The sequence below is a fragment of the Cupressus sempervirens genome, chromosome 11 (genome assembly GCF_028749045.1).
Source record: "Cupressus sempervirens isolate cs-2001-9-10 chromosome 11, ASM2874904v1, whole genome shotgun sequence".
Lineage (NCBI taxonomy): Eukaryota > Viridiplantae > Streptophyta > Pinopsida > Cupressales > Cupressaceae > Cupressus > Cupressus sempervirens.
The window spans coordinates 253,652,304-253,678,513 of NC_143128.1; the positions used below are offsets into that span (position 1 = coordinate 253,652,304).

Below are 26,210 nucleotides of genomic sequence, written 5' to 3' on the forward strand. Positions count from 1 at the left end.
ATGTATTTGGTGAATAAGGAGTATTATTACTACTAAAAGCAGTTACAACAACGGTTATGAGTCATCCCCAGATATGAAGAGTCCACTTGGCTTTCCTCATGTAGGTATATAAGGCCCATTTGCATAGACTCTAATTTCTTAATCAAATGTGTATTTATCGTAGATTAATGAAACATTACTTATAATGTTTGTACTTGAATGAATACTTCTTGAACAAAATATGACACTTGATTCATGCAATCCTAAGTATAGGATCACTAATGGGGTATGAATTTGTCACTTGAATATCAATCTAATTTAACTATAAGATTGTACTTGTTTGAAGAATATAAATAAATGTTCCATAGATCTTAGTGACATTCAAAGCAAGAGATACAAACAAGAAAGTTAATGTCACCATCTCTAATGTTAATAAAAATTAAAAACTATATATTGCCTTCCTTAAAAATTGAAAATCATATTTTTATTATCTTTCCATTTTCCACGAGTCAAACTATATAAAAAATTACCATACTTAAGATCAATTACACAATACTTCATCTAAATAAAAAATAACTTCAAATTTGCTTCGGCACCTATTGTACCCTATGGTGCAATTCCTAGTTTTTACTAATTATTTAAAAAAAAATTACAGTATGACTTTCCTTCCAAGTCGGATATGAACAAAAAAGAATCGAACGAAAGCTCTCATTATGAAGACGATTTCTGTGGTCAGCTCGCCCTCTGTGACAACAGATTCTCAGCAACTTTTCCCACTTTCTGGGACGTTTCATAACCACTTAAGACAATTTCAATTGAGTTCCAACCCTAGCGAATTCCGCGAATGATGAAACTGTTTGGCCAATTCATTTATCCTCGACAACTTATTCTCACTGCTGCCGGGTATTCATTTAAACTTAACCTGCATTTCCCCTAAGTTCTCCTAAAACCTTTTCTTATATCTTTGAAGAAATGATGATTATCAACGTTTGCTTTATAAACAGCTTGCTGGTAATTGCTTCAACCTCATATGACGTGCACAGATCAATTAAGTATAATGAGAAACCGCCCACGGAGGAAGAAATGGCAGCCCTTGAAGAACATATCAACCTCTCCCGTCGTTCTGCTTGAAGTAAATGATTCTGGTAATTATGATATTGAATCTTCACCGTAAATTTGCCCATTAGCTTGCTCAACAAAACCTTGAATTCTGTGTGACCTTGGGTTTTATTGTTGATTAAAAATATCTTGAGAAATCAAAAACCTTATGTTCTTGGTGAATTTAGATTAATGATTTGGTTCACTATAATTTTTTGAGAATTTTTTAAATATGCGAACGAATGATTATGGTCATCCCCAATTACATGACATAAACTTGTAACGAAGAATATATAATATATATGATTGCCTTTGGTTTTGACTAATATAATTGTTAGAAATAGTAATTTTTACTTAGAATTAATCGTCCGTAATTAGATGTTTCTAGATTATTAGGTTTAGGTACTTTAGGTTGTGTCATTTTAAGTATCTTTCAAAAGTTTGTAGATTTTGTCTTGTCGGCTAATGCTAGATTTCTCTAGATTAGTGTACACTTGTCTATAAAAAGACACTATATAGTCATTTGAAATCACGGTGAATGGAATACAATAAATTTTTATTGTGACACAACACATTGTGTTTAGTGTTTTTTTTCCTGTGCCTCTGCTCATCCATCAGATTGGTATTAGAGCAAGGTTAAGAAGAGGAGTTTGAAGGATTGTGCATGAGGAGGATTGTAGTAGAGAAAGGGGATAGAAAGTTATTGTGAGATCCGTAAGTTTCTTATGGCCCTATTTAGGGTTTGTTATATTTGTGAATTTTTTTTATAAGTTTTTATCAGGCATGGCTTTAAGGAGTTTTCAGGCTTCAATCCCAATGTTTTTTGGAAAGAATTATGATGATTGGGCATTTAGAATGAAGCTTATATTTGATTCCTATAAGTTATTAGATATAATCTTTAATGGTTATGCTGAACCTATAGATGAGTATATTTTAAATGCTAATCAAAAGAAAAAGCTTGATGAAAATAGGTAGAAGAGGAAAAAAGCTTTGCAAATTATTGGACAGGCTCTAGATGATTCAGTTCTTGGAAAAATTAAGCTAGTTGTTACAGCCAAGCATGCTTGGGACATTCTTGAGACTGCATATCAAGATACAAGTAAGGTAAAGATTGTTAAATTGCAAGCACTTAGAAGAGAATTTGAAAATTTACAAATGAAGGATTCTGATTTTGTAAACCAATTTTCAAATCGTGTTATGAATGTGGTTAATCAAGTAAGGATGAGTGGTGATGAGCTTATTCAGAAAGTTGTAGAGAAGATTTTAAAAAGTTTGCCTCCTAAATTTGATAATATTGTGGTTGCAATTGAAGAATCTAAGGATTTAACAACATTATCCATAGATGAGGTGTTTGGATCCTTGTATGATCACGAAGACAGGTTGAACCAGCATAATGCTAATTCACTGGAGAATGCATTCAAAACACAAATGACATTTGGTAGAGGTAGAGGAAGAGGAAATTCCAGATTTAGAGGAAGAGGAAGAGGTAGATATAATTTTCAAAAGGAAGAAGAAAAGAGTCCAGATCCAAAAGGAAGGAGAAATCAATACTTCAACTCAAGGGGATGCAATAATACCTATACATCACAGAGGTATGATAAAACAAATGTTCAATGTTATTATTGCAAGAAGTTTGGACATTTTGCAAATGAGTGTAGAAAGAAACAAGCTGATATGAGTAAGCAAAATGCAAATTTTTTTGAGAGTAGTTATGAGACTTTGTTCATTACTTGCAATGTAGCCCAAGAGAGTTCAAATGATTTTTGGTTTCTAGATAGTGGTTACAGCAATCATATGACAAGAAACAAAGATTTTTTTGAAAGCTTGGATAGATCAATTAAATCAAAAGTGAAGTTGGGAAACAATGAGATAGTGGAAGTAAGTGGAAAATGTACAGTCAATGTCATGACAAAGCATGGTAAAAAATCTATTTCTGATGTATACTTTGTACCTAGTTTGAAACATAATCTTATAAGTGTGGGGCAACTTAGTCAAAAAGGATATATAGTTATTTTTGAGAAAAATGTGTGCACTATATTTGATATGCCTCCTAGTAACTTGGTGATTGCAAGGGTAGAAATGACAAATAACAAAATGTTTCCACTTCGGATGAAGAGCAATATGATTGATGAAATTGCAGCAAGTTTTAGGGCAACAAGTAAAGATCAGGCATGGATATGGCACTTGAGGTATGATCATCTAAATCTCAAAGGATTATCTTTATTGCAAAGAAAGAAAATGGTAAGAGGCTTACCCCCAATTGAAGCATCATTAAGTCCATGTGAAAGTTGTATTATGGCCAAACATCATAGAGAGGGTTTTCCAAAAGGGATGTCATATAGAGCAAGGGTACCTTTAGAAATTGTGCATTTAGATATATGTGGTCCAATGAAAACACCATCATTAGAGGGGAGTATTTATTTCTTAACATTTATTGATGACTTAAGTAGAAAGACATGGGATTACTTTCTTAAAGACAAATCTGAAACTTTTGGTAAATTTAAAGAATTCGAGGCTTTTGTTGAGAAACAAAGTGGTTTACCTATCAAGGTATTGAGATCTGATAGAGAAGGAGAGTATAAGTTAAATGAGTTATTAGATTATTGCAAGGATCATAGAATCAAAAAGCAATTTACTACTAGTTACACAACACAGCAAAATGGTGTTGCAAAGAGAAAGAACAAGACAATAATGGAGATGGCAAGGAGCATGTTGAAAGGTAAGAATCTTCTTAATGAGTATTGGGCTGAGGCAGTTTCTTGTATTGTTTATATTTTGAATAGGAGTCCAACAAAGATTGTGAGGGACATGATTCCACAACAAGCATGGAGTGGTAAGATTCATAGTGTTTCTCATCTCAAAGTATTTGGTTGTATTGCATATGCACATGTTCCAAAAGAAACTAGAAGTAAATTAGATGATAATAGTGAGAAATGCATTTTTTGTTGGCTATGATGAGCAATCTAAGGCATATAGGTTGTTTAATCCTATCACCAGAAAAGTCATTGTGAGTAGGGATGTTGTATTTAAATAGAATATATCTTGGGATGAAAATATAGATACAAATGTTAGAGGTGCTGCAAATACCATATGGTGAGAAGGATAAAAAGGATCATGAAGATCAACCAAGTGACCAAGAAGGAACTCCACCACGAAGTCCACAAGGAGATCACTTAGAAAATGAAGTTGAATATGGAGAATTTCGAATTCACAAGTAAGTAATGATTCAAACCCTATACTTGCACAATTGAGATCAAGGATTACAAGAAAGAAAACTAGAAGCTTGAGTGAGATTTATGATCAAAGAAGTGAAATAGATTTGTAATCAAATTTTTCTTTATTTGCTCAAGATCCTATATATTTTGAAGATGCAATTAAGGAAAGGCATTGGATTAATGCAATGAATGATGAAATAGAATCTATTGAGAGAAATGATACATGGGAATTAGTTGATTTGCCTAAGAACAAAGATTGCATTGGGGTAAAATGGGTTTATAAGACTAAGTTTAAAGCTAATGGAGATGTAGACAAATATAAGGCAAGGTTAGTTGCTAAGAGATTTTCACAAGAATATGGGGTTGACTATAATGAGACATTTGCACCTGTAGGAAGACTTGATACTATCATAATAGTATTAGCTATTGCAACTCAAAACAAATGGATGGTTCACCAAATGGATGTCAAATTAGCATTTTTGAATGGATATTTGGAAGAAGTCAATGTGCAACAACCATTAGGACATGAAATAAGAGGACATGAAAACAAAGTTTAGAAGTTAAAGAAGGCACTCTATGGATTGAAGCAAGCTCCAAGAGCTTGGTACAATAGAATAGATTCATACATGATGGAGAATGGATTCAGGAGAAGCACCAGTGAACCTACATTATATACTGAGATCAATGAACAAGGTCAGATTTTGATTGTTTGTTTATATGTTGATGATTTGATCTTCACAAGCAATTTATCTATTGACATGTTTAAATTAGCAATGAAAAAAGAATTTGAAATGACAGACCTAGGATTGATGAACTATTTTCTTGGCATTGAAATTACTCAAAATGATAAAGGAATTTTCATTTGCCAAAGTAAATATGTAAAAGATATTTTGAAAAGATTTTGATTGATAAATTGCAGTCTAGTTTCTACACCTATGGTAGTAGGCACCAAACTAAACAGAGAAGATACCAAGAAAGGTTTTGACTCAACTATATTCAAAAGCTTGGTTGGTAGTTTGATGTATCTCACTACTACTAGACCAGATATTATGTATGGAGTGAGTTTAATCTCTAGATTCATGGAATCACCTAAGAACTCACATTGGCAGGCAGTAAAAAGAATTTTGAGATATTTTGCAGGAACTATGAATCATGGCATTTTGTATTCTACTTCAGATGATTTTCAATTAGTTGGATATACAAATAGTAATTTTGCAGGGAATACTAAGGATAGAAGGAGCACATCTAGATATGCATTTCAGCTTGGGCATCAAAGAAGCAACCTATAGTAACTCTCTCATCAGCTGAAGCAAAGTATGTAGTGGGAACAACAGCAACATGTCAAGCAGTATGGATGCGAAGAATTTTGAAAGATTTAATGTAAGCTCAAGATGGACCTACTACAATCTATTGTGATAACAAGTCCGCTATTGCACTTTCAAAGAACCATGCGTTTCACAAGAGGAAAAAGCGCATTGACACAAGGTACCACTTCATTAGAGAGTTGGTTAATAACAGAGATTTTAATCTACAACATTGCTGATCAGAGGAGCAACTTGCAGATATCTTCACCAAGGCTTTAGCACAGGAACAATTTGAGATTTTGAGGGAAGCATTGGGAATTCTAAATATTCATGATGTAGATAGTAGAAATTAGGGGGGAGTGTTAGAAATAGTAATTTCTATTTAGAATTAATCGTCTGTCATTAGATATTTCTAGATTATTAAGTTTAGGTTTAGGTTGTGTTGGTTGAAGTATTTTCCAAAAGTTTGTAGATATTTTGTCTTGTCGACTAATGCTAGATTTCTCTAGAATATTGTACACTTGCCTATAAAAAGACACTATGTATTCATTTGAAATCACGGTGAATGGAATACAATATATTTTTATTGTGCTGCAGCACATTGTGTTTGGTGTTTTTTTTAGTTTTTTTCCCTGTGCCTCTGCCCATCCATCAATAATTTGTCAAAATCAGATACAATTGTATAGAATACATATACTGTGGAAAACTCATATTATAATATTTCATATTTACCCCACACCAAAAAATTTAATGTCTTAATATTTTTAAAATTCTTAAAATAGTTTTTCTATTGAGATATGTTGAAGGGCATTATCTATACAGGGACCAAAATGCGCTTTTATTAATTAATTTAAAATTTACATATAACAGTTTTGTTAATTTCAATTAATAAAAAAATACAAACAAATTGATTATGCAGGTGCATTTTGGTCCCTCGATAGCCAAAACCATGTTGAAGTTGTCAAAGAAACTGGAAACAAGGTTTTGGGTTGGGTGAATTGGCATTATAGCCTTTCCTTGTTCACATATCTTTTTCCTTTTTGTAAGGCTACAATTATTAAATACAATAATTAATCCTCCCTAACTAGTGAAATCAAAATTATAGTCACGGTGTTTGAATTCTCCTTGCAGTCACCCTGGATTTATAATTGCAGCTTTTCCTTCACCTGTAGGTTGTATCTCTTTCTACTCTAACTTCTCTTTTGGGAGTTATGGATTGCATCTTTAAGGATTGAATCTAGACCATCTCAAGAATGGGATGCACCCACCATGGATTGACATTACTCCTATTGCTTATGCACTAAGCTGCCTTGGTGGGACAGACCTCACCAAGTCTCTCAATGTTTGCTGAAGCTAGATATGTGTATGCCATCTCATCTGCCCTTTGGACCATTTGTCATTCTTAGCCCTAAGCCATCTCAAGATTGGACGACACCTGCCACGGACTGGCATTACTCTTATTGCTTATTCTAGGATGGGCCCCACCAAGTCTCCCAATGCTTGTTGGAGCTAGACATGCTTATGTTGCCCATTTTGAGCCATTTGTCATCCTTAGCCACAAGCCATCTCAAGAATGGGCTATGCCAGCCATGGTCTGACATTGCTCCTATTGGTTATCTACTAAGCTACCTCAGTGGGATGTGTCCCACCAAGTATCCTAATGCTTGCCAAAGCTAGATATGCTTTTGCTGCCCCATTTGCCATTTTGGCCATTTGTCATTCTTAGCCTTGATATTATATTTTACCCTTTTTGAAAATGTTATCATGTTTTCTGGAGATTTGGACTCTTCAACTAAGACAAACATAATTTTATCCCTTTTACTCAACTTTTTTCAATTTTTTTAAAATCTTAGTTGGATGTATTAGAATATTATAATGTTTCTTTAATTGTCATCTTAGTTAGTCTTTAGTTTATTAGGTAGTTTCTATTTCTGTAGTTGATTCACAATTGTTTCTTTTAGAAATATTGTCGTAGTAAATCTATATAATGAGCTCTCATCTCCTTTGTTTAATAGAACTACAACAACATCGATTTTTGATGGGATTTCATAAAATTTGGTTAATTTTTAAAGATAAATTGAAGCCTCTTTTGATTTGGAATTTTTTTTCCAGAAATTTGTTTTTTGATTTTTTAAAATAAATATTGTAAGAGGCATTAATGAAATTTGTGGTTTGCCTTCGAAGGATTTTGTTCGCACAATTTCTTGGTTTCAGCAAGAGTCTGTTTTTGAAAGGTAGCATGTATTTGCATGTGAGTTGCATGTTGCTTACATGTGCATTTTGTTATTTGCATGTGTTGTTTTACCATGCGAGGTTTCATATTTTGCCGCATGAAGGTTTCTCTGATGGGTTTTCCTTTTCTTTTTTCCTTATAAAGTTTGAAATGGGTTTTCATAAAATTTTCCCTTAAAAAATTCTCTTTTGCATTTATAACAATGTTACCCTAGTACTGGAGTACGTTGGGACGATGGGACGTTAGGACGAGTTTCTGGGACGGGGAGAAAATGAGCCTCATTTTCAGGATGACAGGGGAACGGCTAGGGTTGGCGACAAGGGGAGGATGGGTGAGGGAGGGGTGTTGTATAGTATACATATAGAACTTGAAATGCCTGTTATGATGAAATGACATTTCAATAGAACATACAAAATTAAAATACTTGAACATAGAAAAATTGCAACATGAACTAGAACCATTGAACATCCAACATAGTAACATTCAAAAATCAAAATTCAAATAGAAATCCAAGTACCCATCCTAGTGGCCACATGGTTGCGAAATGATGGAGGTGTAGGTACTTGGGTACACAAGTACCTGGTGCAGGCACATCTCGGGGATGGTTACTTCAAGGTTTGGGAGGGGGGTGCGAGTCCCCTTGTTACACTGGTTTATAATTTTTTCCTCAAAAACTATCTAATTGGGTTTGTAATTTTTCCCTCAAAATTTTTCTATTGGGTTTATAATTTTTTCCTCAAAAATTATCTATTGGGTTTTACCATTTCCCTAAAAAATGAAGCTTTGCATTCTTTGACCCGTGTCTCATGTCCTGTTGTCTAGTTTTGATCAATTTTTCACCTAAAAAATCATGTTTTTCTTTTCTGATTTTTCTTCTAAAAATCACATCTTTTTGCAGTTTGTTTCGGGGCATATGCTCACCTACAAAGTTTGGAGGGTTTGTAGATTTTTTCTCAATTTGTTTTTCTCAGTGTGTGTCTCTTGTTTACAGGGTAAAGTAGCTTCATTATCCAACATCAATTGGATTAGTGGTAGACTCATCTCAGTGGCAGACTCTTGTCCCTTGTTGCAAAGCATTTTGAAGAAGGGGGCACCCTTTTCTATTTCACTTTTTTGGATGACTTCTCGGTCATTAACATTTTGTAGATCCAGAGAGGGTCTCAACAACAACAAAATATTTTGAAGAATTTGTGACCAAAAGACAATAGTTAGACAATGATCATTAAGGAAGGGTATTATAATATTATAATGTTTCTTTAATGGTCATCTTAGTTAGTCTTTAGTGTATTAGGTAGTTTCTATTTCCATTTTTAGTTCACGATTGTTTCTTTCAAAAACATCGTCTTTATAAATCTATGTAAGGATCTTTCATCTCTTTTGTTTAATAGAACTATAACAATATCGATTTAGCATAATAGGATGAACTAGAAGTGTCAAGATTAATGAGAAAGAAATAACAATTACATGCAAATATAAACAATATTAGAAAATAACAAGGTTGCATGGGTATGTGGGTATGGGAACGGGAACGAGTACGGGTACGCATATTTTCCAAAATAGGGGACGGGGGTACGTGTGTATGCCTAATTTTTTCTATATAATTAATATTTTATAGAAAATATAAAAATCAAAATGTCATGAGTCATGACATTGAGCATTCAAAACAAGAAATTTGAAAATATGAGCCATAAGTCAAAATATATATTTATATATATATATGCTATTGCTGAATGTTTAAAGTATTTTTCATAATAGAGGATGGAGGTACTTGGGTATGTCAAACTTATTTAAAAATTATACTTTTATATTTATAAAAAATCTGAAATTATGAGTCATGACAATAGTTTTTCCAAACAATACATGATAAATGCTTAGATGCATAACAAAGAAGGCAGACTTTAAACATGAACAAGAAGATCCTAAACCATATGACAATGACATATTGCGAATGATAAACTTATGACTTGAACAGTGATAAAGTTTATTGTTAATGAGTATCAAAGTTTCAAACTGATTTGGTATTGAATTAAGTTTGATAAACAACAAGCTAATACAAAAACAAAAAACCAAAAAAAAAAAATCAGAATCTTAATCAAGGTCCTTAGCTATGATGCTCTCCACCGAGTACCCAGTATGTGGGATGCATGTACCCGGTACTTGGGTATGTGGGTACGAGTACTCATGCAACCTTGGAAAATAATAAAGTGCACAGAAGAGAACACAAGACACAAAGATAATTATTGCCCCAGGACCCCACAAGGGGTGCTGCCCTCAAACCCCCGTAGAATAATTTTGAGGGAAACTGCGCCAAATAAAGTGGGAAAGATTAACTTCCAAGTCTGATTAGGACCCACATCACAACAGTAAGTTGGTTTGATTAATACGGAAGGGATCAGTTATAGATCCCCAACCACCAAAAATAATGGAGAATGCTCCTTAACATGCCAAGAACAAAATTCTGATTTCCCAAAAAGTTTTCCGGTATTAGATCAGGCAGATTTTAAGAGGTAATCACCATCAAAATCTGGGAACAGCTAATGATCCAAAACTTCCCTGAAACCAACAATCATAATGTTTGGATTAAGACAGATTATCCTTCGCTAGAAGGATGCTGACAACAATAACAAGCCTAGCTTTAAACAGTCCAATAAGCACCGAGGCATTATCTGAGAGCCATTTTGTGCACATGCAGCAGTAATTGCAATACATGAGACTGCATTGTTGTCAAAAGTTTTATGTGCAACTATTTGTAATCTAAAAAGCACTATAAGAAAACAACTTTTGGCTTGTTCAGCAGGTGATTCATGAAACCTTTTTACTGTCAAACAATTTGTGTGCAATCACATAAAACCACCAAAGCATTATCAGAAAATATTTTTTTGTAAATCCGACAGTGTTTGCATTCCTTGAAACTGCAGTATTCCAAACGAAATGCATGCAATTGCTTATAGTTATAATATCCAAGCAGTGCTTTTGCATATTCAACAATGATTGCATTCCATAAGATTAGTTTGTACTTAAAGTAAACTATTAATGATATTAGACTAGTTTAGACTAGTTTCCAAGCTCCAAGCTTGACAAAACCAGTACAAATAGTGTACCTGATTTTGCATGAATCATTTTAAGTTCACTTAAAATTCTCAAGGATAAAACTCTTTTGAGATTATTTAATATAGCTTGCAGCTTCCCATAAAGCTTAAAATGGATCATATTTTCTTGTATTTCTTGTGGCAACTCCAAAGGTGGCATCATAATCAAAACTTTGAGTTTGGAGTATATAGTTCATATTTGAAAGCCATGTCAATATTAACAAGTTTAACATGTCAAAGGGGTTCTGAGATATTTGTAGACTGGTGCATTTATAAAGAGAATGGCTCAAGTTCAAATCTTCACATTGCCACAAGTTGATCTACAACTTGTTTGACATATGCACGTCCAACTCATAGGTCTAATCTACAACATGGTGGACATGTGGTGTTGGAACTTGTTTATCTTCTGAAACTGGTCTTGGCTGTGTGATATTCCTAGTTACCCTAGAAGGGTTTTCATCATGTTTTATTGTTATTTATCTTCTATTTCCAACTAAATGTTTTTCATAATTGCCAGGAAATTCCATCATAGCAAATTGGACCAAATTTTTGTTTCAATTGCCCAAAAACTCTACTATAAGAATGTGGACCATGTTTCCATCTCCATACCAATATTAATACTTCTGCATTTCTTGTTCATTACGATGCATTTAGCCTTAGGAGTGATATGAGATCAAGCAATTACTATGACAAAAAGAAGAATGATAATAAACTGTAGACAGTGATGATCAAAAAATTTGTTCAAGGGATAGTGACACCTCCCATAATTTATTGATCAAACCCTAGTGACAAAAGTATAATTAGAATCTAATTTTTTTGATGGTTTCAAGGTGGTCATGGGGGATAGATTCATTGCTTCATTCACACAAAAAATCCAACAACTATCACATTGGAGAGACATCAAATAAAGGAACACTTCCATGTGTTAAACATAGGTGACATGGGTGTGGTATTAGGCATCCAATGCTTACATTCCTTAGGTAGATATTACCAAAACTCTCAAAATATGGAACTTTGTTTCCAACCCATTAAGCCAAAAGTAATCCTACAAGGCCTATTAGATAGGACCCGAAGGGTGGTATCTTCCAAAATAATGGGAAGTGCTTTTAGGCATGGACAAGTGGAGTGGGAAAGAAAATGCATTGAGTCTTGATAGATATTCTCCTAGTGGAGGAAAGACTATACATGTTGGCATGCAATCTATCCTAAACATACATAAGAGGGTTTTTTAAGAAATTACACTAGGGCTTCCTCCAACAAAGGGTTTTGAACATATTATTGAACTAGAAGAAAGAGAAAAGCTGATTATTACGATACATCACTACCGCCCAAGAATATATAAAGAAGAAATCGAGAAAACTATTGAGGAATTCCTTGAGATAGTGCATATCCAACCTAGTTCTAGTCCTATTGCTTCCTTCGTAGTGTTAGTAAAAAATAAGGATGACACTATGAGGATGTGCACATATTATATGGCCCTTAATAACAAACTCTTGAGAACTATTACCCCATCCCATGGTAAATGAGTTATTAGATGAAATCATGGGCAATGTACCGTTGAAAGATAGACCCACATTTTGGGTATCAATAGATTAGAATGAGAAAGGATGTTCACAAAACAACTTTTAGATGTCATTTTGGGAATTTGAATTTCTAGTCTTACCATTCACACTAACCAATGCCCTTTGCTACTTTCAATCTTGCACGAACCACCTTAGTATAAAATAAGTGAGGAAGTTTCTCTCAATTCTCTCTAATGACATTTTGATTTATAGAAGTAATTGTCAAGACCATTTAAGACAAGAAACAATCATTATTTTCTAATATGTCCAAATGTAAATTTGGAATGGATGAGATTTTGTATTTTGGGCACAAAATCAACGCCAAGAAGTTAGTATAGATGAAGAAAAGATAAGCATAATAGATTGGCCAAGACTAAGGACCTTAACTTGCGTAAGAGGATACATAGGGCACTGCATCTATTGCAAAAGATTTGTTAAGAGTTTTTCAATTCTAATTGGCCTACTAACATTCCTCACTGTACAAAGGTGTAACAAGATTTTGCCAAATGGAAAAAAACAGTCACTTCTTGCCCAGTGTTAGCCATTTCAGACTTCTCAATACCATTTGAGCTAATGTGTGATGCTTCCAAAAGGTGTTGGGGTTGTACTAATGCACAAATAACACTCCATAGCTTTTGAAAGCCACAAGCTTAAAAAAAAGAAAAACTATTCCATCTATGATAAGGAAATGTTAGTTATTATGCATGGCTTAGCTAATTTCAATAAGTATCTGATTTGTAGAAGGTTTATTATCAAAGATGACCACGATAGCATTAGTTTTTTCTTGAACCAGAATATTTGAATCAACGACAACAAAAGTGAGTGAGCATGTTGCAAACCTACGACTTTGACATTGTATACATGAAGTGGAAGAATAATGTTGTGGCCAATGCTCTATCTCAAAGACCTCATCTAAGCTCTAGTGATGGACATCTTTGCAAAATAGAAGAATTCCATGCTTGTAGAATATGCTAGAGATGCAGTGGAAAATGACATTTTCGAAGGGAACCTACAAGATAGAAAGTACTCATCCTCTACAATGGTAGAATATTTTATTATCCTAGAATAAAAAATCAAAGGATTATGAGAACATTCCACGATACTCCTTTAGGAGGACACCAAGTGTACTATAAAACATAAAAACAAGCGAGGAAGAGATTTTCTTGGAAAGGTCTCATAGGGGGTATCTTGAAACATATTAGGGTATGTATGGTATGTTAAAGGACAAGGCAATATATTTTCAATAGGATTCTTACAACCCTTACTCATACCAAATATAAAATGGGAGAGCATTTCAATGTATTTCATTATCAAACTCCTAAAGGTACAAGTGAAAGATTGTATAGTTTATAGTGTTGGATTGACTAACGAATTATATCCATTTTCGTGCAATATCTTTGAAATATAGGGCACTGTAGGTGACATATCTATTATTTAGGAGATCTTCAAGCTACATATACTTAGGAACATTGTCAATGACAAAGATAGTAGATTCCTAAGTCTATCTGGGCTAGAACCATTTAGATTAGTTGAGACTCAACTTACCATGACCACAAGCTACCAGCCACAAACAAACATATAGACAAACTAAAATTGTAAGCAAGTAGCTTGAGTGATATCCTCAAATTTAGATCTATATAATTAAAATATTAATGAATAATTAATTAAAATAATAATAATAAATAAAAATATAATATTAGTAATGATATAATTATAACATTGTAATCATGTTATAATATCACATGATAATAATAATATTAAAGTAGGGAAATGAATCAAATAATAATTAAATATTATTGTATAAAATAATAAAATATACTTTTATATAATGATTAATTAATCAAAAAATATAAATTGCATTAATTTTAATAATATTTTTTTGGATTGACATTAATATTAATAATAATAACAACATAATAATATTATTAACAAATAATAATATAATTAATGAAGAGGCACACCTTTTCTCATTACAAAATATATAGAGAATTACTAAACTCGAGAAATAGGGATGGAGAACGAAAGAGAAGATATACTGAACTAGCTTGCAAGGTTCAATTGAGAAATAGGCAACCGTATAGGCAATCTTCTATAAAGGAGAATGGAGCTAAGAGACTCAAGCCATGATTTATGGACCATATAAGATTGTACAGAAGGACTGACTAAATTACTTATGAGTTGGAGTTACAGTGAATAGTCGAATTCATAATGTCTTCCATGCATCTCACCTCAAGGTGTTAGGACAACATTTTACACCAGTATGGAGTTACCCTTGCTTGATAATAGAATAAATTTTTGGAATCTAAAGCTATCCTTGATATGCAAGAGATGCTAAGGAATAAGTTTCTTCTAGTGTATTTGATTAATTGAAAGAATTTTCCTATGGAGGATGCCACTTGGGAAGGAGCTGAATTTTTTTATCGCCCTAATCTAAAAGTACTTGTGCACAAGCAACCCCAGGAAGGGCATGTTGTCATACTTTTTTCATAATAAGAAAGATCACAACAATCTTTATATGATTGCTGCCTTCAACTTAATAAATTCATAATATATAGAAGAAGTGATTCTCCTAAGGAGGTCAGTGAAATGAGAATTGATTGATTTAAGGAAGTAATTACAAAGGAGATGAAGGCTCCTTAAATAGGGAGATACAAAGACGATGTTTCTAAAAGAAGCAAATGTTAATTAAGTATTTAAATAGAAATATTCTAAGTTATCAAATTGACTAGATACATCAAGTGACTTGATACATTAGGTGACTTAAATGACCATTATGAGGTAAATAATACAATATTATTCCAATGCTCTCCCTTAATGGTCGATTTATTAATTGATTATCCTACAAAAGAGTGAATCTACAAGTCATTTGCCACGATTGCATAGAAGGCTACCCCCTTCTCTTCAAAAAGCTCTGCAACGTAAACCTGTTGCTGAGACTCACCATGATGCTGCAAAAGTTTTGGATATGACTATGTTTACTAGAATCCTTCCACCATGATGTCAGACGACAAAGCTATCCCTCCCTCTATCTAGAGACACTGAGATTAGCTTCAAAATACTTCACAACTTTGAAAAACAACAATTTCACCAAAAATCATCAAAAGCAACAACACCCATGAACAACAATAAGTTCCAATAATCTACACGACCTCACCCTTGAAAGCCTAGGTGCAACCAAAAGCACTTTGCAAGAAATCACAATTTTTAAGAAATTTATCCAGGCATTTTGTCAAAAATGGAAAGTCACAATGTTGTGAAAAGATGGTCAAGAAACTTCAATTTGAGGAAAAAAACAAAAAATACCCATGATTTTTTTTTCCAAATTGTCAAACAACCAGCAACCCTACGACAAAGAAAACCACTTTTTTTTTTGGAGAAATCAAGCAAAAACCCTCTCACAAAACATCACAATTTATGTGCAAACATTCATATGAAAGTGAAACCCAGAAAATAGATAGAAAGAATATTTGTCATTTTGTTTTTGGAAAAAAATTGAAAACAGCCATCATGATTTTTTGTGGAAATTAAAAATCCTCCATGATTTTTTTGTGGAAAAAATTAGAAACCCTTCCATGTTCTTTTCTTGAAAAAAATCAGAAAACACTTAATGATTTTTTGTGGAACACATTCAGAAAATCCTTCATGATTTTTTTGTTGAAAAAAAATCAGAAAATCTCAATGATTTTTTGTGTGAAATCAACTTCTAGTAGAGAAAGAACCCACAATTTTTAGAGAATCATGCAAAACACCAAAACACACAAATCCTTGCACTGTGGCAGAAGCATTCATTGTGCGGTAATACAGGAATCACATCACATGGAAAATAGAAAAGTCCCACAGGTTTTTGCCAAAAAATAGGCAAAAAGAATCTGCAAAATAACAGATGTTGCATGGTAGAAGAACCTTCAACAAACATCAAAAACCTCTATGCGAGTAAGGCAGAAAAAACTGCCAGAAAAACCTTTGCAATCTGCTATGGTTCTGCTCGAAAACTCAGCCAAAAACCTTTCAAATTTTGCAGAAAAGAAATCCTCAAATCTTTTTGAAAACAAATTCTAGGTAAACTTTCATGAATTCTCTTAAGAAAAATTGTCAAAATTTTTATCCTGCTTTGATACCATGAAATGATAATCAATTGATTGAATGAAGTAACTACAAAGGAGAGGAAGACTCCTTAAATAAGGAAATACAAAGATGATGTTTCTAAAAGCAACAATCTAAGACTGAAATAGGAATCAATATACTAAACTATCTGACTGACTAGATACATTAAGTGACCAGATACAGTAGGTGACTTAAATGCCCATTATGAGGTAAATAATACAATATTATTCTAATAGCTGAAGGTGATTTGTTAGTAGTGAATCCTCAATTAAGAACCATACCAAAAAGTTGCCAAAATAAATGTTTAGTCAAGGGATGTGTCCTTTGTAAAAGGTGTGATGGTGATAAAGTTTGTGTCTTACCCAGTGTTACCTGGAAACTTATTTCCATCCAAATGCTTAATTACTGGAAATGAAAACTGTTTGGGGACTTGGGGATGACCAAAAACATTTTCAGGCTGTCCTTGGTCATGCAAGAAAAATCTTGGAAACTCGAAATGGTCAACTTTGTTCTGGAAACTGTTGACCTTCCCCCAAATGCCAAGCTCCTTCCCTACCATCTTGGGAATAATTAGCCGTTTCTGGTTACATTAGCCATAAATCAAGTAATTTTTTATAATATTAATCTTCATACATTTCAAGGATCAAAAATTTCATTGCCCTGTTAGACACAAAAATCAGAAAATCAATTGAGATAAGAGATATCAACCATCTCTCATCTAACACCCACTTCATTCATCTGTGGTTCATGATTGAATGAACTAATGGTTTCTCCACATGTCGATAAACAGTTTACAATGCCCAGAAGCACTTGAAATTTCCCTAACTTTTGCTGAACATCACAAGTTTGTTTAGTCTACTATAAATTATCAAGAGGCAAGTGGAAGAAAAATTAGGTGAATTCCACGATAATTTATACATTCCAAGTGAACACGCAGGTAATAGTCAGTAAACCAGAATTTAAAAGTGCATTAGAGAGGTAATGAATGTGAGTTAGCTTTTAGGGATTGAAAATTGTTGTTTCAGGCTGGTTGTGTGCCCAAGAGGCCTAATATTGCATTTTTCATTGTGGAAAGTGGATAAATTAGGCATTTGCCTCACTTATACTACGCCATCAAGTAAGTTGACACCCAGACATTATCAAGTGTGAAAGAGTTGTTACCTTTGCAAAGTGACATTGATTTTACACTTATCAATGTAATCATGTTGCTATGATGATTCTTAATAATGTTTTGTTATATCATATATGAATATATTTGAAATTTCAGATTTCCCGATATATTTTAAACTTTTCTTGGACACCATTTGGTGCTCCTGTTGTTGACTGTCTCCTTGTTTGTATGCTTTCAGTCCCTTAGACTCTTTCAGTGGTTACTTGTTGGACAGTAATATATATATATATATATATATATATATATATATATATATATATATATATATATATATAGACAGATAGGTGTCCCTTGCTCCAAGAAAAAAATGTCTGTAAACCATTTCCCCATCCCCACGTCCCAAAAACTCGGTGTCACGTAGGTTTTTTCGTGTTTCTGTCTTTTTATCCCACCATGGAGGATATGAAAAGGAGATCAACTCATTTGGGAGCGCATCAAGTGAAATTGAGACATATCCATTGACAATAAATATTGATTACAACAAAGAGTAATATTCAGAGATAAAATTCCTAAGTTGCCAGTTCATAGTCAGGTTCGGATGCTGGTTTGAAATTTGTTCAAATTCTTTTTGGGCAGCTTCAAATTTGTTTTGGGTCTGCCCATACAAATACATGTTTTTTATATGTATGTATGCATATGTATATGTATATGTGTATTTATGTAGCAGCAAATAAGTTCATACACCACTATGCTAATATAAAGCAACATGGCTAAGTACACCACCATATATTAATGTTTTAGTCCAAATGACATGTTTTATCTGTTTCTCCTTTTCAGTGGCTTTTTTAGGGTTGGAGGGTTATATTGATTAAAATAGACGAAAAAAAACTTTTAAGAAGTCAATGAAGTCCATTTTTAGCCAAATTTGGCTGGCATCTTGAGAGAGATTTGCAAATTTGCCATAAAAATGGCAAAATTTGTGCCAGGTTTGTCTGACAGAATTTGGGCAGACTTTGAAGGTCTGCAGAAAACTTTTACAAGAATATGATAAGGATGAGACTTATGCAAGAACCAGACCGGACATTGGGGTTGCTAGGGAAAAATTTGGTAACATAGATAAAAATTAAAATCTATAGAATGATTTTAAAATATAAACTTGGAAATGAGTGTGTGTATGGCAGAAATCAAGTCATTGCAGTGATCTATAAGTAAATTTATTGCATCTCCACTAAGAGGTATTTATTAGTAATTGATGAATTAATTGAAATGTCTTGCAAATAGGAAGGGTGACTAGTATTTCAAGTTCATTAAATTTGGAGGACCATAAGTCTTCACGCATCTTCTCAGGTCCGCAACTCCAAAATGGATGGACTAGAAATCTTGCCATTGCCATGGGCGAGAAGGCCAAATAGACTATAAATCCTTACTTTCTCAAGGGCTTGATTCAGGAGGACAATCAGCCTCCAAGGTGGACTAAGGGATGGAAAAGACCATCCTTGAGATCACCATTTGCAAACATCTCCAGTGAATTTCTAAAATGGTTGCTATAAGAATATATGTTCAACTTAATAATGATATTAGGGTATATCGATCTGAATATGCATGATTCTTGTATAGGTTTAGATGCTATCATCAAGTCTTGATATCTAATGTTTTGATGTCAATCTCTAGTAATTATATTGTTTGCAGGCCCTAAACTGGGAATAGCTTGTAAATGGCATTGCAAGTGGTAATTACATTGAGAGGCATCTACAGTCATTAATGCACTGAAAATCTGTGTCAATAAATAGAGTATGTGATTTATTTTTACATCCATTTCATTGTCACTGGTGGTTGAAATCTACAGTATTGCATGTGAAATGGAAACTGAGTCGTGAGAATGAAATGGATGGTAGACTAGTGAAATAGTCACATCATATCTTGATACAATTTGTCTCTTCTCCTGTTGTGGAAGCAATCATGGATTCACTAGTCACCACCTTATGTAGAAACAGAGGAGTACACATACTTCTATTGATTTAATAAGCAGTTTGAATGGAATTCTTCAGCAAGTTATGCAAAATAACGAGCTGACATATGAGTCTTTCCTACAACACATGCTCCTCTGTTCTCATGCAAAAATGTGTTAGGATGTTGGGGTCTTTTTGTTTATTTGAGAAGCAAACTAATTTCATTAGCAATGCATACTCATCACTTTGTCAAACACAATAGGCAAATATTTGAACAAAACTGAATCACTGAGGTGAGAAATTTCAGATCAGACATAGCCTTAGTTACTTATGCTCAAAATATAAGGTATGGTAGCCATAGAGTTGGTTATTTACATTTTTTAACCACTGGTAGAATTAAGTAGTAAAAAGTAGCTTTGGAAATCTAGTTTGCTGTTTCAAATAGTTTCTCTTGCAACATGGCAATTTGTATTTAAAGAACTCTCTATAAATGACTGTGTGCAGTCTATGTATTGTGTAATTGGAGATTTGAATCATAGATTGATTCCCTGCTTGAAAGTGGATGTAGGCAATTGCCGAACCACTATAAAATCATGTCTCTTGTTATTGTTTTGATTTCTGTTTTTTCATTTCATTTCTCTGCTAATTTAAATTTACAATTGGTATTAGAGCCAAGATGAGGTTGTGTAAAGATGGAATTCGAAGTAGATTCTCTCATTGATGAATTTCTTCGAAATTTAGGCCCAGTAGAAAGTGATGTTGTGCCTGCAAAACCTAAAAGAAATCGTCATGTGCATTAGTGGGATGGCTAGGAAAATAAGCCTGAATCTGAACCAGAAGAAGATTTAGAAGATGTCAAATTTGAGCTTACTGCAATTTTTGAAGGCACAAGTGAAAAGCAACATAGAAAAGCCATCATGGAAGAGTTGCAAAAGAGGGACAAGGCAGACAAGACTGGAAAGTCTGTAAATGACCTGCTGTTGGTCATTTATGAAATGGTTTCTCTTACTTCTGGCTTCAGCCTTGAATCCAAATACTTCTGCTTCCAGAGTTCATAAGATGTTAGAGCCGGGTTACTCCACAGAGCTCAATCCTAATAAAGAAGCACTTATCCTTCAAGAAGGAAAGTTTATAAGAGATGAGAAGTTCGCTTGTGGAAGAAGAACAAGGGGCAGTCAAATGGGAAGATAATTCATTAAAAGAACCGACAACCGAGAGCCAAGATGAATCCACTTAGAATGATAATGAGTTTTTTGTTGCAAATGAGGGTGTTTTACATATATTAAGATATACACTAGCCTACTATCACATGCAGCCTCTGGAAAAAGTGCCCAAGATGGATAACCCTCTATTGCATTCAACTCATGAGAGGTTGCAGACATGCCTTAATTCCCATGTTCATGATATTGGGAATTTTATATCTCAGCCACGAGTGACTATACCAAACACATTTGGTAACATTGGATCTCCATTACAAATTGTGGTCACTCCTTTGCAAACTCCATTGCAAAGTCCAGTGAAAGTAAAATACAAACTGCGGTGGATGAATTGGTTCAGCCTGGGCAGGACTTGGTATCCACAGATGCCTGCAGATGTGGATAGTCTGCTAGACACTCCAATATATGGGGGTAATAGAGATTCTCCTTTGTGCGCTTGGCATTGCCCAACATCAGACAGAAACAGACACACAGTGATTCTTTCAATGGTGGGATGCATAGAACAGGGCAGGTCTTTTCTAAGTCAAATGCTGATGCTCCTCCCCATGCAATGCACGGTGATGTGGATTCTGCCCGCACAAGTGCTCTTTCTATAGCCTGCGATGTTTGCTCTCAAGACAGTCAATGCACCTTTCTTGGAGGGATTAATTCATAGAGCACACCCATGTTTTCACTATTAGATTCAAATCACATGGAGGCAAAGGAAACTCTTAATTACTCTTGAGAACCATTTCAAAACATTCATACTCGGTCTTAGAACCAAAAATGGTTTGGGTATGCAAAGGATTGCAAATATGGAGAATCCTGTTAATAATATACCTAGAGTGTATTCGTTGAGCAGGAGTCGAATTGTCTTGGAGACCTTAGTCATTGGAAATTCTTTGGAAGTTGTCATACACAATTCACAGTTTGCAGCCTTCGGAAAATGTTGGCAGTATATCATGAAACACAGTTTGGCAGTTCTCACCCTTTGGAAAATGTTGAAGGAAACATTGAGGACAGTTGGGGTTACTCCTCTGCCACAGACCATGGTGATAATTCCTTCACCATTCCTCAACACATGCAAGTTGGCTGGTCTGCAGCCTGTTTTTGTGTCTCATTCCCAGGCCGCAGTTGATAAAAGTGTTGTTCTGTGTGAAGCAGGCCACAGAGGTGAGCATCTATGCAATGCCAATTTGGGCAGAAATGACTTAAGGATGCAGAAAATAGAGGAGAATTTAATGGGAAGGATCAAATCAGAATTTTGGTAAGAATAGTTCAGAGAATGATAAAATAAATACTGGTAACTGTGCCAGCCTGGTTATATGGAAGCTTTAAACAAGGTGCAGGGGACACACAATAAAAGTAATATTTTAATTGTAATTTCTAAGAGTGACGGTACTCCTAAAACCAGAAATGAATTGTTCAAAATGCCCAAAGACTTTTATGAAGCAGGAAGTTGTGTTTTTGGTCATGGAGAACTTTTGCTTGGTAAAGTAGAAGGGGAAGATGTTTTTAGTTCTAACCTGATGTAGAGAAGACTTGTTCAGAGTGTGCTGGAACAAAGTCTGGTAATGTTGAAATCTTTTCAAGGCTTGGTTGTTCACTGAGATTCGAAACAAGAAGCAAGGGTTGCCACAGTGCATGGTTGTGCCGGTTGGACTTCATGGGGGAGATTATTGGGATGTGAAGCCCAATAGTATTAGAGTTAAATCTTTTTTTTTTGTTTCTCTCTCTTCTATAGATTTACTTCTATTTCTAATGATCACTCCTCTTCTATGTTTCCATGTTCTCTCTTTGTTTAATATAGAAACTTTCTCTTTCTCTATTCAAAATGTTTCTGTTCCTCTCTCTGTTTGTTATAGAAACATTCTTGTGTATACTTGTATATATAGCTAATTCATGGTCTTTGTTTAACAACACATTCATTACTTTGCCACAGTGTTACCCCGACGCAAGGGTGCAGCAGTGCGGGGGGATGTCGGGACGAGTTTCGGGTGTGGGAAAGAAATAGCCTCAATTTGGGGATGGCTAGGGGATGGCAGGGGTGCAGCGGTGGGGGAGCGGAGAGTGGGTGGGGTGGCGGGGGAGGAGAGGGAGTGGGTTGCATAGTATATATATAATATATATGACTGAAAATGCTAATTATGAAATGATACTTCAATATATTATATAACATTAACATACCAAATATAGTTAAATACAATGAATAGAGAAAATTGAAATGTGATTCACAAACCATAAGTTCAAACTTGAAACTTGAAACTTCATAACCATTACTAATGACCATTTAACAAATTAACTTAGTTCAAGATGCAAGATTCAAAATTCATTGTTCAAATATGATTCTATGAATATCATATGTCATAAAGATGCTCATGATAAAAATGAGTTGAATAGCATGAAACAGTGAAATAATAATAATGTATCATAGCCATATCAAAGTCAGTACCCAAGAAGCACCCAGGAAGCACTCCTTGAGCACCCGGGAAGCACCCTTATGAGCACCCAGGAAGCACCCAAGCACCGCGTTCCCCCCGGGTGCTCGATCGGTGCGATGGGGGTGCGGTGGTGGAAAAACTCCCGGCGGGGGTACTCGGGTGTGTGACGCACCCGCACCAAGTGTGCCGGGGTTTTGACTTGGGTGTGCGCACCTGGGTTACACTGCTTTGCCATAATATGGTATTAGAGCTATTTTTTCGATAAATAATAATTTCATTATTGAAATTCTTTGAGTTATTTTTCAAAATCCGTTTTGCAAATCTTTAATTTCTTCATGAAAATATTTGTTTGCAAGGATATTTTCTAAAATTCGTCTTCCCCTATCCACAATACTATCTTCCTTAGAAAAACGTCTGGCTTTTTGGCATTTTTTGGCCTTCATTTGACTTTCCTTTAAGGCATTTTACACCCTATCTTTTTTTGCACATCTTTTGCAAAGGGCGATGTCTAAGGTGTTTTAAACCCTCTATTTCTGATTTTTGTCCAACAATTTTGTTCTCCACCATTTTTACAATCAAACTTGCAATTTCTTGGCTTTTCCAAAAAAGGCTCGGGTCTCTTTTGAAACTCTTAGGTGCTTTGTCGTTTTGAAAAAAATGTAAAGATTCTTGGTGGGTTTTCGCAAATCTCATTTGGGTCGGTCTTTGGTTTTCCTAGGTACATCATTTTCTTGTGCATCAATTTTCAAGCCGCCGGATTCAAAATTTAATATTGGATTCTTTTTAGGTTTTTCGAGCTCTCTTCTATGTGTCTTCATTTTTCTGGGTCTTCTGTCAATTTTCCTTGAAGTTCGTGCCTTTTTAGATATTCATGTTTTTTGCATCAAAAACATGTCATGGCATTTCTCACTAGTCTTCTCTTGGAAGGCAATCAACAATTTAATGGAAAGACCTACAACACTTGGAAGTAGAAAATGATGATGATCTTTGAGTACCGTCACCTTGAGACGCTTGTTTTGGATATTGATACTCGTCCTACCATAGTAAATGCTATCATAGACTATTATTGTTGAACATACAGAGAAAATTCCCCTGCAATTTTTTTTTGTTTTGAAGTTAGATTGACCATTAAGGGAGGGTATTAGAATTAAATCTCTCTATTTTTGTTTCTCACTCTTCTATAGATTTACTTCTATTTCTAATGGTCACTCCTCTATGTTTCCATATTCTCTCTGTTTAATATAGAAAATTTCTCTCTTCAGAATTTTTCTATTTCTCACTTTGTTCATTACAGAAACATTCTTTTGTATACTTGTATATATAGATCATTCATGATCTTTGTTTAATAACACATTCATTACTTTACCATAATAAACAGTCACATGACCATCTGTTTCCCCCCATCTCTTTGTATTCGAAAGGCTTTCTATAAATGACTTTGTGCAGTCTGTGTCGTGTAATTGGAGATTTGAGTAATAGAATGATTCCTTGCTTGAAATTGGATTTAGGCAATTGCCAAACCACTATAAAATTGTGTCTCTTGTTTTTCTTCTGATTTTCATTTCATTTCTCTTCTTGTTTAAATTTATGATTTGGAAAGAAAGATTGGAGTTTTTTGGTTTTGGGGGTATTTGTTAGAACTTAATATGTTTTGGGGTATAAAAATGTTTGTTTAGTCTGCACCAGCAATATGAAAATAACTAAAGATATATTTAGCAGGTCTTTGTATAGGGCTTTGCTTTATGAAGGCACAGAAATACTAACATTAGATGTATAGACACCTTAAAGTTCATAAACCAAAGGTAAAGTTGTCAATTTGTTTTTGTCTGAATAGAAATAGATCATAGCTGAATTTTTTGGAAACTGACAAGCCAAATATCTAAGATAATGGTTTATTGTAATAGATTCAAAAAATCAAGGAGTGTACTTTACAACATCCAATTCAAGAACAAAAAAAAGGCTCAGAAGTATATTTCTGGCATGTTTTTTAGGGAAAAGAAAGCTTTTCTTTATTTGGGAAACATAAATAGGGTATGGACAGTTTAAGATCTCCAGAGCATCAATTCTGATGTAGTTTTACATCTTAATTTTTCCCAGGTTTCAAGAAATTGTGTCTTTAAATTCACGGAATGTCCTAGGTGCAGAGGATGATGGCCCTGTATAGAAATGGTTGTCTCTTGTTTGTCGAACAAAACACCAATAGAAGCCAACACAGTAGTCCATCTCGTTAACACACGATTCTTTCTTAAGAGGAGAAAAATGAGCAAACAAGCTAATAAAGCACAATGTCATGAAGCTGACAAAGAAGAGTTTTATTAAAGGTAGTGATTTGTATTGTATATTTTATATCAATGTCATCATGCCATGCTACACCATTCATTCAGAGCTGGATTCAATGCCCATTCTAAAAGATTGGAAATGCCTGATTTTCCTCTTTGTCTTTGCTTGGTTTTTGGATGTGTTTCAAAGGTTTAATTTTTCAATTTTTGCTGAGAGCGTGACTCAAACATGTGCCAATGCTTTTAATCTCCATACAAGTTTTGTGAATGGTTACATTTCGTTTTTAATTTTCGTTATATATATACTTTGTGACCAAGTTTTCTGATTACAAATAATGCAGAGAAATAATAAGATTGCTACAATAATATCTGGAGGACAACAATGGATATTATGGAATACAAATGACATGCTTTTGGAGATTATTAATTTTGCATGTGCTTCTTGGTATCGATTTTCAGTAATGTATTGTATGCCATTGGTGATTACTTTCATGTTTGTTATTTTTTCTTCTTAATTGGAGAGGAGCGTATCGTGCTTAACAAACAATTATCTCTTGTTCCCACCTCTTATTTTATTCAGTAATTAGCTTTGTCATTCTTCCTGAATCATCGATCGATTTGGTAAATTACAATCTTACATTTATTTTTTA

General features: G+C 34.2%; 1 long non-coding RNA gene across 2 annotated transcripts; it reads left to right on the forward strand.

The window, feature by feature from the left end:
- The first annotated feature begins 663 nt into the window (after positions 1-663).
- Positions 664-26,210, forward strand: LOC149529109 (uncharacterized). 2 transcript variants are annotated; one of them, XR_016359094.1, is made up of 3 exons: positions 664-882; positions 984-1,124; positions 25,379-25,774. It is a non-coding gene; the product is annotated as an uncharacterized LOC149529109 (long non-coding RNA). The 2 variants fall into 2 exon arrangements; XR_016359093.1 differs by lacking the exon at positions 25,379-25,774 and adding an exon at positions 25,902-26,210 and having other exon boundaries at positions 665-882.